We start from the raw sequence: 19,889 nt of genomic DNA, 5'->3' as shown, positions 1-19,889 counted from the left end.
GAAATTGAGTTTTGTTACTTTGGAAGTAAAGAGGAGAATGTTGAAATTGACCAAGAAGAAGAGAGTAATGTGGAAGATAGTGTACAGGTTTCCAGTACAGATAATTTCCAGAGGGAAATTGCGACGTTTGAGGTGAAATCAAGTGAGAGGCCAAATTTCACTTGTGTGTGTTGTCGACGCACTTATTATAAGAATCAGACTAAGTTAGTGGATTTATATGGAAAAAGTGAAAGGGAAAATAATAGTGAATGGAAGGATTTTACAACATACTTGATGGTAGAAAATTGTTTTGATTTGGGATTGGATCAACGTGTGTGTACTTATTGTTGTAACAAATTAAATCAAAACCAGATGCCTGCTAGAGCAGTTCATAATAATCTGGAATTGGTTGAGATTCCTTCTGAATTGAAGGATTTAAATACTTATGAATCTATTTTGATTCAAAGTATCCATCCCTTTCAGGCTATTGTAAGAATGGAGCCAAAGACAGGGAAATTGCCTCCATCAGATTTACAGAGAGGATTAAAGGGAAGAGTTGTTTATTTGCCTCTAGATTTGAAGAAAAACATTAACACAATTGGAGTAGAAAAAGTGGAAGAGGAACCTCTTGTTATCTTAGTTAATGGGGTTCCGACAAAGAATAAGAAAATATGGCAAGATTTAGTAGATGTTAGGAAAGTCAAAAGGGCAACATTGTATTTGAAAAAATATAATAAGTACTATAAAAATGTATATGTTGCAGAAGAGGAAGTAAGTGAGGAAGAGGATAGCGATTTGTGTGCTGGTCAAATTGAGAAAGTAGAACCCTGTACTAGTGAAGAAATATATGAACATTATAGTGTTCATCCTTTGCATTCCAAGGAAGTCATGGGGAATGCTATTGAGTTGTTTCAAATGAAACAAGCGAAAGGGAGTCCCATTAGTGTTTGGGGGGAAAGTTTGGAAGCTCGGTGTTTCCCACAGCTTTTTCCAACAGGTCAGGGAGGAAGATATGATGAGCGACCTCATCAAATTCCTGCTTCTGAATACCGGACTTTGCGATTGTATGCAGGAGATCCTAGGTTTCGACAATGCATTCCTTATTTGTTTCATCTCCTGTTTGAAAGCGATCTGTCTGGACTGTCATATGCAGTGAACCACATCTTGAAAAGTGGTATACACATGCAAAACATCTCGGCAAGTGACTTTATGGATAAAGTCAATGTCCAAGACAGTATTTTGGATTCTCACCTGATTAATCTCATGGCGTGTCAGCGTGGTACTAATGAGTACTGGTACCGTCGTCATGGTGATTTAAAATGTATGCTAAGGAACTTAGGAACTCCCACATGGTTCCTCACTTTGAGCTGTGCTGAGTATGGCTGGGAAGACTTACTTGAATTTCTACGAGAGGCAAATGCTAACGTAGAAAACATCGAATTCAAGACACCCGGAGAACTGTGCTCTTTGGATCCAGTCAATGTATGTAGGTACTTCAATCATAGATTTGAAGGTATGATGTCTTTCATCATGAATAAGAAGAATCCACCTCTTGGAGAGGTGTTGGATTTCTTCTGGAGGAAGGAGTACCAAGCAAGAGGTGCTCCTCATATACATATGTTGCTGTGGATCAAGGATGCACCTAAATTTGGAACGGATGCAGAAGACTCAGTGATGAGTTTCATAGAACAGTATTCTACGTGTGCTGTTCCAAACGCAAAGGAGAAAAAAAGCCTACGAGAAAAAGTTCTACGTTTCCAAAGCCATCGATGTGGAAAGTACTGTCGTCGTAAATTCCGGAACAAAGACAAGTTCTACACCAAATGTCGTTTCGGCTTTCCACGATCGGTGATTTCTAAAGGAAGAGTGAACAGTTTGATGTCTTCGCTGCGACATAATGTGATGAAGAAATCACCTAAAAACACATACAATTTGAAGAGGAACGAAGAGTCTAAGTACATTAACGACTACAACCCGGTGATTTTGTCCATGTGGAATGCTAACATGGATATACAGTTTGTGGCTGATAACTGTATGGCTGTGGCTCGGTATGTGACATCTTACATCACCAAAAAAGAGAAGACAGAATTGAAGGATATGTGGGAGGACATTTCCCATGAAAAGAGCCTCAGCAAGAAGTTGTACAGTTTCAGTCTGAAGATGTTGTCGCATCGAGAAATCGGAGCTTACGAATGTTCTGACCGGTTGTCTTCAGCAAGTCTCTATGCCAAGTCCAGGAGTATCGTTTGGGCGAGTGTTGGTCTTGCTGCAACGCGTAATCGAGTTCTGAAACCTGTGCGGGAAATTGAGTATTTGGCGGAAAAGGAGCCAAACAGTACCGACATTTTGAAGAGCAACATGTTGGATACATATTATCCAAATCGAAGCAGTCACCTCGAGAATGTTTGTCTGTATGAGGTTCTGCAAAATTACATATTCAAGAGGAACATCAAAGAAGATACTGAGAAAGGAGTGTATGCTGTAATAGGAAGTGAGGGATGTCTGGTCAAGCAAAGAAAATGCCACTTGATAAACCATCGAAAATTGAGTGGCGAATCTCCTGAAAAAAAGGAGTTTTTCTATTTAGCACTTTTGCAACTTTTTAAGCCTTGGCGTGCAGAAGAGGAACTGCTTGGAGATTTCCTTTGTTACGAAGACTCATTCAATGCTGCCAAGGAGACCATAGAATGTCCTGCTTTTCCCAAATATGTAGAAATGTTGAATGTGGAAATTGAGCAGGAAGCAACGATTGCAGCCGAGATTGCCAGAGACAGTTCTCAGGACAGTCAGAGTTCTGCTTCATTGAGTCAGGATCCACTAGGAGGACCTCTTATCGAAAATGAAGCTGTCACTGCTATGAATGAAGTGGAAAGAGCCATGGCACATGCTCAGGAGGATGCGGTTAACTTAGAAGAGTTGGAAAGACAACTCAACGTTGAGCAGAGGAAAATATATGACGAACTTACCATGCAAATTGATCATGGATTAAGTCATGACAAGAAAGAGTGCTCATGTACGTCGTTGAAGCCTGTCCGACTGTACGTGAGTGGAGAAGCGGGAACTGGAAAAAGTTTCCTTATTAAAGCAATTTCATGTTATTTGCAGGAAAGGACAGAGTCATCGCTGTCTTGTGTTGTCACCGCTCCAACTGGACTGGCAGCATATAACATTAAAGGGATTACTTTACATCGTTTACTGATGCTGCCAGTGGAGCATGACAACAAATTAGAATATCACAAGCTATCTGGAGATGCTTGTTTTGAAGTTTCAAGAGTCTTGAGGAAAATGAAACTTCTTATCATTGACGAAGTAAGCATGGTTTCCAATGTCATGCTTGCCTTTGTGCATTTGAGAATGCAAGAAGTTCTCAAAACAGAGTATGATGTGTTATTTGGTGGCAAACACATCATTGTTTTCGGAGATCTTCTGCAGCTGACACCAGTGAAAGGGCAACCTGTGTTCAAAATGCTCACGCATGAAGATACCAGGAAGTGCTTAGGGAGTATTGGCAACGTCAATATATGGTTAAACTTCAATTATGCTGAACTGCATGAAAATATGCGTCAGGCAAAGGATGAAGTTTACAAGACTATTCTACAAGATGTTAGAATTGGAAAAGTGACCGAGCATGGGAAAGAAGCTTTACATGCACGATTACTGACAAATTTATATCCAGACGAAGATGTTGTGCCTGAGAATATTTTTCAGAAAGTTACTGAGAAAAAATCTGGAATATGTTTGATGCCAACTCTTGCAGAATGTGCCAAATTCAACAACAAAATGTTGCATTTAGAAAAGCAAGAGATTGTGAAATTGGAAGCTATTGACAGAGTAGAGCATATGGGATCAACAATTATTTTGTCTGAGCATCTGAAAACAAAATTGGATTCATTAGAGAAGAGTATATCTAAAACTGCGGGTTTTGAAAAGACTCTGAATGTGTGCTTGAACTGCCGTATAATTTTAAGAAGGAATTTACATGTTGAAAGAGGTCTGGTAAATGGATCAATGGGTAATGTTGTTGATTTTGTGAAATACAGAAATAGAGATGGAATTGAATTTTTAAAAATTAAATTTGATGGCATTGAGGAAGTACAGCTAATTGCTCGTTGTTCTGCTAGATTTTTGCTTGTAAAAGACTTATATGTTCGCCGTAAGCAGTTTCCTGTTTGCTTGGCATATGCGGTGACAATTCATAAATCGCAAGGTTTAAGTGTAGACTGTGCATTGGTGAATATTGGCAGTTCTGTGTTCAAGGAGGGTATGGCATATGTGGCATTGTCACGAGTTAGGACTTTATCGGGATTGTACTTGATTGAGTGTGATGTCACAAACATTTGTGCGGATCTAGATTGTGTTAAGGAATACAATAGGTTGAGAAGAGAGTATGCGCCACATTTGCCTCAGTATCCTTTGTTTGAGAAACGTGTGGTAGGCCGGAAACGAAGAAATGTGACCAATACTGGGGAGGTTGTAGCAAAAAGACGAAAAGTCGATGAACCTGAAATTACAAGCAGAAACAAAAAGGATTCTGTTGAAGATGTTGTTGGTTTTCAATTTGAAAACAGTTCTGGTGTCAACTGCTATGCTAATGTAGTAGTTAATGTTTTGTTTTCTCTAGAAAATGTAAAAGAAGAGATTGTGGTCAATTCTGATCAAAGATTTTGCAGTTTGTTAAATTCTGTGTTAGAGAAATGTAGCACTGATAGAACAAACATAGAAAGTGTGTCTGAAATTCGAAATCTGTTAGACAGATGTTCAGGCCAAACACAATTCTCTCAAAATAGTCAGCAAGATTGTCAGGAGTTTTTAATGTACATGCTTGATGTATTGCATGATGAAGGTGTAGATGTAGATCACCTGTTTGGGCTTTCTTATCAATGGCAGCATGACTGCGAGAACTGTAGGGTATCAAGTACTACTAGTGTAGACTCAGAAAGATTTATATATTTAACTTTGCCAGACAGTAAATCAGCCTCTTTTAATAAGCTAGTAAAAGCAGCTGATCACAACATGGAGTGTAGCCAATGTAAATCTGAAATGATGTCCACATTATTTATACGAACATATGGCCAGTATGTCATTTTAATGTTCCAACGATGTAGGCCTGATGGAACAAAATTGACAACTTTAATTAAAAATTTTGTGGCTTCACAGTTGTCAATATCAGGAAGGACTTTTGTAACTGTAGCAATTATATATCATGATGGTCCTTCAATAACATCAGGACATTATACAGCTTATTTAAAGTGTAGAAATGGCTGGTCATTCTGCAATGATTCTGTTTTAATTTTCAAAAAAAAATTGCCGTTTGACCTTAAAAACTCTTACCTGGTGTTTTTAAAACCAAAATTTTAGGGAAAGAATCTCGGGATGTGCTCTGAGGAATTTCAAGAAGTTCTCATGGCTCCTACACGATTTGGCCTTGAGGATAAGTGTAGTACAGAGACATAACTTCTTACCATAACACTGGACTTTATGGAGAAATACGTGCACTTTGAATGAGTTCAGAAAAACTGTTTCTTTTTATAAGCTAATTGAAGCAGCCAATCAAAACATGGAGTAGAGGGAATGTAAGTCTGCAATGCTGTCTACTGTTTTACATTGCTTTGTGATTAAAAGTGATGTAGAGAATTAAATAATTGTACTAGTCATAAAGGTAGTGTAAGTCTGCTTCATAGTAAGCAGTATCAGTGTGATAGGAAATGTAGAACATGATTGAGGAAGAAGGGGAAGATATTACTAGTCCAGGATTGTGTAAATGATCTTCAACATTTTAATTCTGAAAGTTGTGGAAATGCGAAAAGACGGGATTGGCTAACAAGAAATCCAAGAGTTATACATGGCTCTGACAAGATTTGGCCTTGTGGAATCTTGTGGTAGAGAGCAAGAAGTCATTTATTGTATGTAACATGTTTTTGAAAACGATGGAGGTTTTCTTTCAGAAAGTGGCGGGTTGAAAGTAATAACAGCACAACAGAGTGTAAGCTGTTCATAGGACATCCTTGGCCGTCATGGAAAGTAAGTTAACTTTAAGGAGTTCTGAATTCTGATTTCTAATGTTGTATGGGTTTTTTAAACACAATCATTTTGATTGTGGTTTTTTTCCCCGCTGTTATATGATGAATACCTTCAAGTCACTGTTTTAGTGAAATTTGATACATTCTGAGAACAGCAAAAATAAACCATTTAACATGTATAATTAATTCTGTTCTGTTTGCATTTATGATGTACATGTAGAACTGTGTAGGAGGCATGGAGAAGGTGAGGCTTCTGTAAGTGTCAAAGTTGTTGCATACAGTCCTCATATTCTACGTAGTCTTTTATATTTCATTACTTTCACTGTTTCTGACTGATCTAAAAAAATTTTTTAAAAAGAACAGTAAGTATAAGGGAAGGAAACAGACAGTTATGTTAAAAGAAACACAGCTATAGGGAATAAACTAGGGATACTGTTACCCGCAATCCTCTGCTGATGATGTCACTGAGCATGTCATGAATGATGTAATATGTGACATCATCAGCAGTGGATTACGGGTAATAGTATCTCTAGTTTACTCCCTTATAGCTGTCTTTCTTTTAACATAAGTGTCTGTTTCCTTCCCTTATACTTACTGTTCTTTTTTTTTAAAAAAATTTTTGGGTTCGCTTCCGGTTCGCGTACCGGGGAGCGAACTGGGAAGCGAACTAAGAGAAATAGAGGTTGGCACAGTTGCAAATATTGTACCAATTTTTTAATAACGGGGAGGTAGTTCTGAAAAGAACTTTTTTTTAAATTGTTTTTGTTGTTTTATATTTTTTTTATTATTTTTCTGAACATTTTTTTACTTTTTTTGAATTTTTCTGAACAGTTTTATAATTTTTTTGTTTTTTTTTCGGAGGGGGCAACGAAAACGATTCATTGTAAAGGGCTCAACAGGAGCAAGGAAACAAAAAAAAAGAATTTATTGTTTGGGGAGTTTCGGACAAACATGAGCATGATTGTCAATAGCTCTGTTGATCAGAGTGATGCTACTTTCTGCGTAGCAAATGAATCCACTGCAATGTAGGCAGACTTGTTTTACTTCACGAAATCTCGTTTGTATATTTGGCACCATCTCCCTGCCCTCTGGTCCCGTTACTTCCGGTACAACAGATCTTCTGGCCATAATAGGGAGATTATCTAGGTCGTCCTGTTCCTCTTCTTCGTCTTCTTGCTGAATTATAACTTTAGCAGGTGGTCCACTCTTCCTTGGATGTGGTGGAGGTGGTGGGGAAGCACCAGCTGAAGCTAGTAAAGAAGCCATTGCTCACTGGTAACAAAGGGTCTTTCTCTCACAATGATGAAAGTCAGAGTGAGGAAAGAAGGAGGGATTTTCACCATTTGGGAAAAAAAATAGTTCTCAACCAATGAAAAGTGTTCATTTTAGATCATATGACCTAGTCTTACATCATTAGGAAACCGAAAGTGAAATGAACCAATGAAAAGTGTTATTACCAAGTCACATGACCTGCTGTGTGTATGTTACGCGCTTTGCAGGGCCTCCCGGTTTGCTTCCAGAAACCTGTGCTTTGCGACTCGGTAAGCGTACGAGTTCGCTAACGTAGCACGTCATATGACGTATCACGCGACAACGCGAAACGTCATGCGGACGGGAGGCGTCACGATGTTGTTTTCTAACGCGGCAGTTGCGGTAAAGAAACGTTTACCGGCTCGTGGTCTATTTCGCGGCATCAAGGTCAGCTAACGGGAAGCTTCCCGATTCGCGAAGCGGGAACGAAGAAAAAAAAATATTTAAAAAAAAAGTTATTAATAAACATATAAAATATATTTTTGGATTTAAAGAAGAATACATTTTACAGCTACAGATATTAGCTGTTAAAAAACCAATGAAATTCACTGAAAAAACCATAGGTTATAGACCATATATAGTTAGGAATTTGCATTTACAAAACCTTGAAAATTCACTGAAAAAACCATAGGTTATAGACCATATATAGTTAGGAATTAGCATTTAAAAAACCTTATTTTACTCACACAAAACCATTGAAATTCCATATATAGTTAGTTGCACTAACTATATATCGCGCACCCGCAATCCACTGCTGATCATGTCACATATTACATCATTCATGACATGGTCAGTGACATCACTGATGACATCTCAAATGACATCATTCTTGTGCTAATACGATAAACCTCTTCAGACTCTAATATAACCTTAGATACACTCAGTGTATACAGACACTCACACACTGCCACTCATCCATGGAGTTACTCACACACCCAGTCAGTCATGCAAATAAACAATCTCACCTCCATTTCTTCAACTATACAGTTAAACACACCTTACTTATTGAAACATATACTAACACATATTTACTCTCTTATACAATCCCTGATACAAGTTCACAATGATCGATACAACCACTCACTCATTCAGTGGCTCTCATGCACAGTTATTTATATATGCCAACTCTCACATGTACTGTGTTTTACATATGTACTTACTATGACATGTAGCATTGAGATATCCATTCACTCATGCACACAGTCAACTGCCTATGTAGCTGTTTCCACATGCACTCTTGAACTCATACACCTAGTGAATAAACTGCTCACACATCTATGCATAGAGTCACACACCTACCAGCCACCCCCACACAAACTCAATCTCCCATATAAATACTTGGGCAACCAATTAATAACACATATAGCCTCTCGTATAGCTAATGATCAACACATGCAGCAGTTTACAGAACAACAGACATAATGATGCACAAATTAAGACAGTTTAGTCACTAACCCATGCATTCAGTGAGACACATTTAATCACTCACTCATACAGTCAGTCACGCACCTACTAAATCCTTCATCCAGACACTTATACATCCACTCATTCTTCAATATGTAAGACATATTTTAACTTTACAGAAACATACAGTCACTGGATGTTGTCATCAGTGATGCCATCAGTGATGTCATTTGAGATGTCATCAGTGATGTCATCAGTGATGTCACTGACCATGTCATGAATGATGTAATATGTGACATGATCAGCAGTGGATTGCGGGTGCGCGATATATAGTTAGTGCAACTAACTATATATGGAATTTCAATGGTTTTGTGTGAGTAAAATAAGGTTTTTTAAATGCTAATTCCTAACTATATATGGTCTATAACCTATGGTTTTTTCAGTGAATTTTCAAGGTTTTGTAAATGCAAATTCCTAACTATATATGGTCTATAACCTATGGTTTTTTCAGTGAATATATATATATATATATATACTGACTTATTGATTCATAAATTATTGTAAAAGGTTTCTAATGCAGATACAAGATAAAAATCTATGTTTGTATGACTTAGATTTTGTCCTTTGTTTAAATGTAATTTTCTTTTTCTCCACCTTTCTCATGATTAAATGTACTGACCGAATGTCAGATATGTAATAGATTCTTTGTGCCAAGAGGAAACAAACGGCCACCTGTCCTCCATTTATGATGTTGTCGCTAATTTGGACTCGATGTGGTGCAAAAATGTAAACATATTATCTAGTGCTTAGAACTTTGGCCACTTGGCCGGAACGCAATTGGATTTATTTGTTCAGTGTAATTATTTAATTTACAATTGCCTGTTTATTTAAACATCAAAATGTTACTTACATTTAATTTCAAGCACCAGTCTTTACAAGCCTTTGCACTACTGAGTCTTTCCTCCACTTCATTTGTAGTTTTTACGATTACTGTAGTTCTAATTGGGTTGCGGTCCTATGTCAGTTTCCACTACTCCCTTAGTGCACTTTAAAATGGTGACTGTGTGTTTATGTGGCTGGCTAACGAAGAAGACCGCCTGGTCAAAACGCGTTGCCAATAAACGATTTATGAACACGGAACCTGGAGTGCGAGTCTTCTGTGTTTCCTGGGACTTTACTGTGTGTATATATAATATATATATATATATATATATATATATATATATATATATATATTTATACACACACACACACACACATAAGTATATATGTATATTTATTACCTACTGGCGGTCACCAGTAGCTAGTTATAGTTAGGACATAGTTTTTATTGGAAAAGCATTTTTTGATTTACCAATAACGTTGGCACCGTTTGATGAATCGTCTTAAAATATTCAGCGGGAGTAGCGTTGGATCCGCGAATCCCCCCGCAAATTAAAAAATAACTGAAGCACAGTATCCCGCGCTTCATTTAATTAGGCCCCCAGGTGGGCCAAGATCCAGGGGCAATGTTAAGTAATAATGTGGGGGTCGTGGAGGCCCCTATTGACCCAGGGACTGCCACCTCCCCGGGGCAAATTGTACAATAAAAAGCATGGGGGGCTCCAGCCCCCCCACAGACCCCTGGGGATTGCCACCTCCACAGGACTAATACTTTTAAGTGAGGGGGCCATGCACCCCCCTGCAGCCCCGGGGATCACTACCTCCCCGGGGCTAGATTAAAACATGCATGGGGGCCACCCCTATGTAGCCCGGGGTAAAAATTAAGTAAAGACAGGCGTACATTGCTGACCCCTGGCCCCTGAGACCACCACCTCCCTGGGGCTATACACAAGATGGAAGGGGGGCCGCACAGCCCCCCTCCAGGAGCCCCAACCTGGGGTGCATGTTTGCAGCTCACTCAGCCTAAAACCAATGCCGGCTCCCGAAGGAGGCGAGGAGCCGTCAGGGACCGTGGGGTTTAAGGCTTCCCCCACATTCCCCAACGATGTGGCCATGCCCTCGAGGATGGGGTTCCCGGGGCAATATAGATCCAGTAGGGGGCCGTGCATGCACTCCTAACCATTTTTTTAAAAGGTTAAGGCCTGGCCCAGGCAGATGGGGTCTGCAGACTGCAATTGGCCTCGGGGGGGGGCGCGTGGCACCCCTCCTTTAGAAGAAAAAAAAAGAAATGACCTGGCCCCGGAGGATGGGGTCCCCAGGGCCGATATCGACCCAGGGAGGAGGGCCAAATGGACCACTTTTACGAATAAAATGTAAAGATAGGCCTAGGCCAGGGTGGATGGGGTCCCCGGGGGCCAAAATTGGCCTGGGGAGGGGGCTCCGCGGCCTGACTCCCTTTTTGTTTCAATAATAAAAAATGGGACAGACCCCGGGGGATGAGGTTCCTGGGGCCAAAAAGGATTAAGGGAAGGATTGCTGTGAAAGGGGGCCACACAGCCACCCTTCCTAAAATAAAAAAAATGGGAGCCGGCAATTCGCTGGAGACCACGTCCCTTTCTACACTACTCTGCAATCATACCTCTTGGCAAGCTCTTGGTTGGGGGTTGAAGACCCTTTGCTGCTGAGGGGACTTAGGGGCCAACTAGCCCATCAAGCCAGTGGTATTCCACCGAGCCTATTTAGATGTTCCAGTTATGCTGCATTTGCCCTAGTGGCGGTTTGCTGATGGAGTGACCCTGGTGGAGTGGAGACTAGCAAGTACAATTTATTTTCGTGTCAATACACATATATGTTGTGTTTGCCTCAAAAGCATATGCAGATAATGTTTTATGCCCATTTTTGTTATATATTGCAAGCCACACAAACAGCATACACTCACTATTGAATGCACACCTACAGGCATCACAAACACAAAACCTCCAACCACCACAAAAACATTTTCTTTTTAAAGTGTCAATACAGGTGTATTTATTTTACCATGATAAGTTGGAAAATGAACACTACTGCATTACACATAAAAAACTGTATGCAAGAGCATGTGAAAATACAAGAGGCTGCAGCAATTGTTAAAACATGATTCATAGTAAGACATTTTTAAAAGTTGCTAACCTTAGCACCCGGCGACAACAGAGCCATTTGGTGTTGTGTTGGTGTCAGAGCTGCAAAGAAGGGACTTGGACGATGGGGTTCAAGATGGAAATGGAAGTGGAAAACAATAAAAAAGGTAAATTCTTGCCTCATTTTCTTTGATTCCACCAACTCAAAGTAGGAGGTATTCCCGCCACATTTGCCTCGATGGAAACCAAAATCATGATTAGCTTGGCAGTCATCTTGGCTTGACTCCTGTTGACAGCCGCTTCTGCCTATGACGCCGTTGACGCAGGTAAGAATTCCTGGCGGAGTCTGCAGGACTCTGGCGGTCTTTCATCCATTGATCTTCCAACATCTAAATAGAGTAGGCGGGTCACCAAGTAGGTGGACTGCCAAGTAGGCGGGTGGTGATTCAGTCGAAAATGTGATGGCAAGACCATTACCTCCAAGATCTAAATCATGCCCAAAGTGACTTAAAATTAGCTTTGGGAGAACACACTCCCAAATCAACATTTTTTGTCGAAGTTTTAAGAAAATTATGATTGTTGCCTGGTCACCCCCATTTTTTGCTAGATCTTATTGTTGCTTTTTAGGTCTTTGAGGACTAAGAGACACTGCTGTTCAGTGCCCAGTGCAGGTAGTCTGACCCCTGAAACATGTCAAAATTTGCTACACTCCTAATTAGCATATTTAACTTACATATATGCCCATAGTATATGGTACTTGGTATACTCAGGGCATGTAATTTAAATGTCTCTAGTGGACGGTAGCACATAATGCGTCATCACTAAAGTAACAATACAAAACATGACCGTATACCTGCCACCAGTTACCTGGCACTACAGGTTTATACTACAAATGAACTATCAAAATAACCTCCTTTTCAATATTAATACGTCATCCCTAAGTAAGCCTTAAATGCCCATAAGGTAAGGTGCATGATAATTAAAAGTAGGGTATGTAAAAGGTTAATGATAAAAATGTCCTTACAGTTACAATGCCCTAAAAGCTATTTTCACTGTAGCAGAGCTATCTGTTTCATAGGGAAGCACTGGGATGTGCTAATAAAGTTAACAAAGGTATCTGTGCATACAAAACAAATAAAAAGTTGATTTTGAGACTTTTAAAAATATTTATTACAAATTCAATTCATTGGTAAAATCAGATTTGTAACAAACATTTTACACACTGTACTTTTAAAAAGTCCGCTTTTATCTGCCTAAAGACTCTAGAAGCCCATTTGCATGCCACTGAGGAGCTTTATAGCTTCTTGATGAGGTGTGAATTGGCTCCCAGAGCTGAGACAAAGGGCTTGGCTGTGAGGAGGTGTCCTATTCCCCTGACAGGATGACCATCAGGCCATTGCCCAGAAACTTAATTATCTTCAAAAGGGCCTGCTCTGTCACAGGCTGATGTAGCTCACACTGGTGCCTGACCCCCTCTATTGTCCCACTAGCCAGCCAGACACCAAACTCAGTGGGAGTGGAGCTGGGACTACGTCAAAAAGCTGTGCCACACCAGTTGATGCATAACAAAGAGAATTATTGAACGAGGAATATGCGTCTCTGAATTATTTTTGAGAAAGGTGTCCCTTCCTACACACAAATAATCCTGCCTTAAATGCAGGGACCTTTGCACCATGACTCAAGGGTGCCTAAGTATGTGCTAGGTAGCCAAAAGTATGCCAGTGCTAGGAAAAGATAGGAAGGCACCGTATAATTTTAAATACAGCATATTGCTACCCTTTACCTTTCTCACAGTGCAGCACAACAAGGAAGCTTGCTCCGTTGTGCTGCATGAGAGAATGATAAATCAACCCCTAAATGTTCATCTTTCAGTAACTGAATAGTTCAAACAATTTTGATATCATACATGAATTTCCAAAATATGACTCTATTTTTAATCTGAGAGAAATTGATTTGGGAGTAGTTGATTAATTTTCGACTCAATAATAATAATCTAAACCCAATTATCTTGCGATTAGCCTGACATTCTCTCCTTCACACAGAACGTGGCTGAACAGGTAACTATACAACACTTAGTCTAGTCAAATCATGGATTAAATAGATTAGAACACTTTTAAAGTATTGACAACGTGAAGTTTGGTTCATGTATTCGATAGAGTTTTCCCAAACATGTTTGCACTCAGTTCTCAAATTGCTTGTGTTCTGCATGTGATGGAGAGAACACAGAGAAGGCTGAGCGGCCCAGAATCCCTGCTGTACAATGGAGGAATAGGAAAGGAATCTATCTGTCCCCACTGGGGAGTAGGAAGCTCATCAAGGAACGGTGGCCCTTCCATTGTGATCTACAAAAACAATTTGGGAAGTGGGTGACGTGGTGCTTCCCCTTCTTTGTTCAAAAGACGCTCCTTAGCTAAAGGTACAGAAGATCTGAGCAGCAATCATTTCCATTAGCACTCGGTAGACTGGGCTCAGCCAGTTGCTCAAGAAGTCTACACATAATCTGGCACTCCAAGGATGAACACCCTCATCATACCTTGCAAGAGTGCTGCCAGCAGCCGAAAATATGAAAACAAAAAACGATAATTAACCCTAGTTTATTATCGTTTTATTTTTTCTCTTCCAGCCGAGGCTTGGGGGTTGGGGCCAGGGTGATGACAGGATGGAGGGGGAGTGTTGAGCACTTATATTCAGTGCACATGACTGTCTGGCGGGTCGTCTCAGGCCGGCCAAATCCTCATGCGCACTGAAGCTGTCTCCAACCCCAGCTGCATTGCCAGGTTGAAGAGAGCAGGCACAGGCTCCCAGTCTCACTGGGTGCGCAAAACATAGCCGCTCAGGTCAATCCCATGAAAGCAGCATCAGTACTGGCCGTAGTGTACTCGGGGGCGCTGTGCCTGCAGAAGAGAGAGCCTGATGCTGCGATGCAGCAGGTAAATGATTTTTTTAAATGTAATTTTATTTTTGTCTAACCGACCGTCCCCCACTCCCCTAGAACTCTGCAAACACACGGTCCTTAGCAGCACTATAACTCTTCACCATGTAAAACAAAGTGGTAGCAAGAAGTACAAGGTGTTTCAAACAGTGCTTTTCCCTGGATCGGACCAGTCCTGATAAGAATATGATAGGTCTAACTTGACATTATAAGCCCCCAAAAACTGCCAACCATAATAGGGTTCCTTGGAATTCACTGTTGTCTTCACTAATATTTAGCATTCATTTGAAATCTCTGCACAAGTGTGGTGTGTGTTGTAGCATTCCAGGCTGAATCCCATGACCTGCTCTTGTTTGTCTTTATCCACATGGAGCCCTGTCACTGTAATGTATGCAGGATCGGACTGGGAACAGCAACCTGCCCTGATGATTGCTGCTCGACCAGCCCTGGGAGCGAGGGCGGGATGTGCTAGGAAATAGCAGCGCTCCCGCTTTTGTTACAGTGGGGTGATATTGCAGCACTGCTACAAAACCAGCCCTCAAGGCCAAAAAAATGGCCCCCACCTCTCCGGCCCACCTGGGAAATGCCTGGTGCCTGCTGCTGCCAGTCCGGCTCTGAATGTATGGCAGTATATTGTATTCTGTCATTTGTTTAACCAATTCATGCCACATGTTTGGCTCCCGAAGTACAGTCTGGTGTGTGTCGCTTTGTGGCTACCCTGTGTAACAAACATGGAAGAGACTGTACGTTTATAATTAGAGGTCGTGGGAACTGTTAGCTGTTGCACGTGAGGCCCAGCAGGGAGCTCTAGTCATATCACAGCAGGCTTGGTGCAATGCTTAGGCATGCCAGCGATGCAAAAGTGTTTACAATGAATTGCCCTACTCTTCATCAATCGTCTGGCCATTCTGGACATCAAAGGATTCCAGTGTATGACGTTGGCTTGGGGATAGTGTCACAGCTGAGCCAAGAAAGAAGACGCAGTCATGACTATAGCTGTCCTTCCATCGCTCTGTGATGATCCCTCAGTGTCACAATGGACTGTAGAGATCATGAGCCGGATCATAACACATTTTTATTGGTGCTATTTCATGTCTTTGGTACTAAGTTAAGACAGTGCTTGGTCCAAACTTCTTTTACCACCATATTTTAAAACTAAGCATCTGTAGGTGGTAATGTGTGACAAGAACGGTTGTGCATATTTGTTGCATGGCATTTTGTTGTGATTGAAATGTGTCCTGTTGGTTTTTTGTGCGGTTGTGTTTCGATGCTGCATTATTGCAATGTGATTCTGTTGTGGTGCAGTTGAATTGTTTTCGCTGTTTTGTTGTATGCTCTTTACCAATAGTACTTATAAACAACATTCTAAAATTACCTGCTTCAACTCTGCACATTGTCAATTAATTCTAATCCTATTTCTTAACGGTCAGTTAATCAAATCAAATCAAATCAAAAATAGTTGTTGTCATTAGAGCAAGTCGAATATTGAAGGGAAACTTACACACAAATGCGATTACTAAGATTACAGCACAATTGAGAGATGTAAATGAAAATAATGCCAGCTAAATGTTGTGTTACAGAACATGAAATTATAAAGGTGCAGAATAACCCTCATTCTTGCCACTCACATGCCCTGGGTGCGTGCCACCTTGGTACGGCCAGCACTCCTTTTCTGGCTCTCCCGTCTGGTGTTTGGCTGTTCTTGTCACCGATCCTGTTTACACAAATTAACCAAGCTTACGTTTTTTAAACCTTGAAAAGGTGGCAGGCGGAGTTGCCCCTCTTTGGGATTTAAATCTGTGACCCACAGGCTTCTTACATATATCGGACGCGGGCACATTAACCCACCACATTATCTCTGTGTATTTTATAACCATGAAGGAGGATTCACATAATCTCGACAGCAGGTGTTCTACCCTTTAAGCTATTTTCTCAACATCGGAGCCTGTTATCTCTCGGGGGCACATATTCAACTCACAGAGCTATATTTCCCAGCTAAACTATATTCATGTAAAGCACACAGATGCTTCCTGCCACAATAGTTTCTAATGTCTTCTCTGAGCCCCGATGTACAGAGTGGTTGAACATTAACGTGTTGGGCCGCTGATGAAGCTACAGTGCGTGCAGAACGTATTTAGGCGGAATTACCTTGATGCAGGTTACAACATACGCCATTTTTGCATACTCAGGAGCACTCATCTGCAGACCTGCCAACTCATACGGTGCCACACAGTGTGTACACAATTTCTGCTCTCTCCACAGGGTCACATGCAGAGGAGCCAAAATAACACGGTGACAGGGGCAGTCATTACTAGTTCCCCAGAGCCGTATCCTGGATCGGGGGGCATACGGCTCGAGGTAACTTCAAGTTTTGAGGTGTCTCTGGGCTTTGAATAATTGGTTCTTCAGGCTGGGGCCCAAGAATTCGAGGCCTGGAGACGCTAGACCGGAGACCTACGAGGAGCTGCGAGGGCTCTGGGCACCTGCTGCGCCTGGCCACTGCTCACCCTCATACTTCAGTATGGGGTGCAGAAAAAGCCCCCCTGACTGAAGTTAAAGAATGTGTGCCCCGTGCCCACCAATGACTGACTTCCTCCAAACCCCTCTCCCCGGGCCAAGAAAAAAAAACACTGTCTCATTTACTACCTGCTCCACGCAGATGGTATATGTCTGCCACTTTTGGCCCGTTACTCCCCTACAAGGTGAAAACATATAGAAAAGTGGATGGTGTATTTAGAGCCCTCATGCTTTTCCTTATTCTAGGAACAGAAACTTGTAATCCTCGTTATCTTGAGGGATATATTGGCCAGTATAGTAAACTCCTACCCCGGTATTTCTCTGAAGAATCAATGGAGCAGCTCTTAGACCTCATAAGAGCTCAGGGGATCTGTGATTTCTAGGATACAATTACATGCTGGGGGTTCAGGAATGAGGTACTTTCTAAGACTCTTTAGATAGCTCATTATTTGGGGAAGGATGCCCACTAAATATCGAAGCAACAATTTTGATGGGACACAATATTGAAAATAAAATCCCCTATAAACTTCTGCTAGGGGAGTGCATATCAGTTGTGTTCCCTTTACAGCATGCTTTCATCCTACTACTTAGTACCTTAACCACAAGTGCCAAAAAGCAAATGTGTAAAGCTTTGGCAACCCTTGTAAAACCACAGATAAATGAGATAATACGCCTCGTGATTATTCAGCCAGTAGTGAGTGCAATTGAAGTCTTATAAAATAACATGAAACGAACACATGAAACGATATTACATAGCAACGTATATTTACCATAATTCAGCGTACCATCATGTGAATGATAATAATATAAAATGGAATGTACCGTAACATAACACATTTTAAGCAATTTAACCTGAAATGACTACAGTATTACTAGTCTAAAGTCATCATAAATACCTTATTCCGAAACAAACTTTTATTTTACTGATGATTCTAATCTAGAACTTGAATCCAAGTGCTTTAATTGGGACAAGGAGCCCGTGTACATCGTTTAGAAAACTTTAAGCATTGTTCTGTGCGACATCTGCAGCCTGGCTACAACTAGTAAATTAGCCTCAAGCAACTGCATTCCATTGCAAAACGCACATTGCCATACCACTCCCCGGTTTGCTTTGAGGAAGAGGCGGCAATTTCTTCAGACAGTTACACATTATACATGCGCTGCGCCCTTATCTAAAAAATCTATACATTTCCATTGAAAAAAAAACCTGACGTGCGAAGGCAGCATCGCTATATTCATACTCTCACCTCCATCGTTAAAAAAATGTAATTAAGTGTATAAAAAGCTGTCGTGTGATAACTTTTTTAAACATGTACATTTACAAACAGCTTCTTTCTTACCTTGGAAGTCGGGTGTGCTCTGCAAGCCGCCCGCGCGCGTCTGTTCCTGCTCACGCACCCCAGTCAGCGTGCGGTTATTGGTAGCTTTCTTCGCAGCTGGAAAGGAGCGGGAGTCCGCAGAGCAGCGAGCGCGGTTCGTGCCTGATGGTTCAGATGTGTGAGAAATGCAGCGCCTTTAGGGACTTGAAGTGCCTCCTACGGACACGCCCACCACTGGAGGCGCTGCACGCGATAGGTCTCTCAAAGCTGATTGGAGGGGTGCAGCCTTGGGGCCGTAGCATGAAGAGCTGCGCTGGCTTACTGCAGAGCCCAACGCCGGTTTTATTGTGTTAGTGGTATCTAAGTTAGTCCACATAGGGATTACCTAATGACAAGGAAGAATATAAGGGGAAGTACTTAACTCAGACACTTTCAACAGCGCGCTTCAGAACGCGTAAGCTAAACGTCTGTGTGTGACAGTGTGACGCCCTGACTGGTATTTTGCTGCTTCTGTCACTGCATCCGGATAAATAATACAAGTGACAAAACACCTGCAACAAGACAAGACTATTGGCTCTGTAAATGTTTGTTAGTTACATAAGATAAATATGCAACAACTATGGCTTTATTGTATATCATATTGGAAATACATCAGTTCGGAAATTATGACACTGCGAAAGAACTATGCGGAGTCTCTTTGAAGTTACATTAGGCAGTGAAGGGTGGCACTGCTGCCGAGTTAAGATCTTATATTCACTCTGAGGGTGAGGACAAAAATGGAGAGCCCGATAGTGGCCAGTCGGAGCCTCAGCACCCGCAGGACCCGGCCCACTCAAAGCCCTGACTAATACTACAATCGTAAGAAAACAAAGATTATTAATTAATAATAGTAATCAATCACTATTATTACTATAATTGTTGCTGTCATTGTTCTTATTCATAACAACAAGAATTCAAATAATAATAACAATAATAATAATATGATTAGAAATTACCCTCTCTGAGATGCTACTGACATTCCCAGGCTCCGTGGTAAATCTTTACCGCTCTCCTGGCTCCTCTGTCTTCTTTTTTTCAGTGCTTGCACCAGAGCTTGGGGAGGTGCCCTTTCTTTTTACCCGGGATTCAAGGAGGTGCTGGACAACCCTGGGAAGATTGTTTTGTAAAGTGACACGCACCAGACTCAGTGCTAATTCTAAGTACGGTAGTGTATAAACTTTAGGTATATTTAATACATAGCCAACATTATAACAGTCAATTTAGAAAAATATTTTTATTTTCATTATTTTAGTTTTATGTTTTGTTCATATAAAAATACATATTAAAGCAATTTACACACAATTTACCTCAATACATAAATGGTTGCACATTGTACTTTGTGTTTCATTAATATTTAATAAATAACTTT

General features: G+C 40.9%; 1 protein-coding gene across 3 annotated transcripts in view; it reads right to left on the bottom strand.

The window, feature by feature from the left end:
- The window catches only part of CYSLTR1 (cysteinyl leukotriene receptor 1), a 676,208-nt gene extending 657,547 nt beyond the window's left edge, over positions 1–18,661 (bottom strand). Inside the window, exon 1 of one of the 3 annotated variants that reach the window (XM_078688519.1) lies at positions 18,503–18,661. The gene's annotated coding sequence lies outside the window, so the exon portion shown is untranslated. The remainder of the gene's footprint in view (positions 1–18,502) is intronic. The other 2 variants (XM_078688520.1, XM_078688521.1) reach the window with 2 other exon arrangements.
- Positions 18,662–19,889: the final 1,228 nt, after the last annotated feature.

The sequence above is a fragment of the Lissotriton helveticus genome, chromosome 4_1 (assembly GCF_964261635.1).
Source record: "Lissotriton helveticus chromosome 4_1, aLisHel1.1, whole genome shotgun sequence".
Taxonomy (NCBI): domain Eukaryota; kingdom Metazoa; phylum Chordata; class Amphibia; order Caudata; family Salamandridae; genus Lissotriton; species Lissotriton helveticus.
The sequence above is the reverse complement of the archived record's forward strand: the minus strand, read 5'-3'. Positions and strand labels throughout refer to the sequence as shown.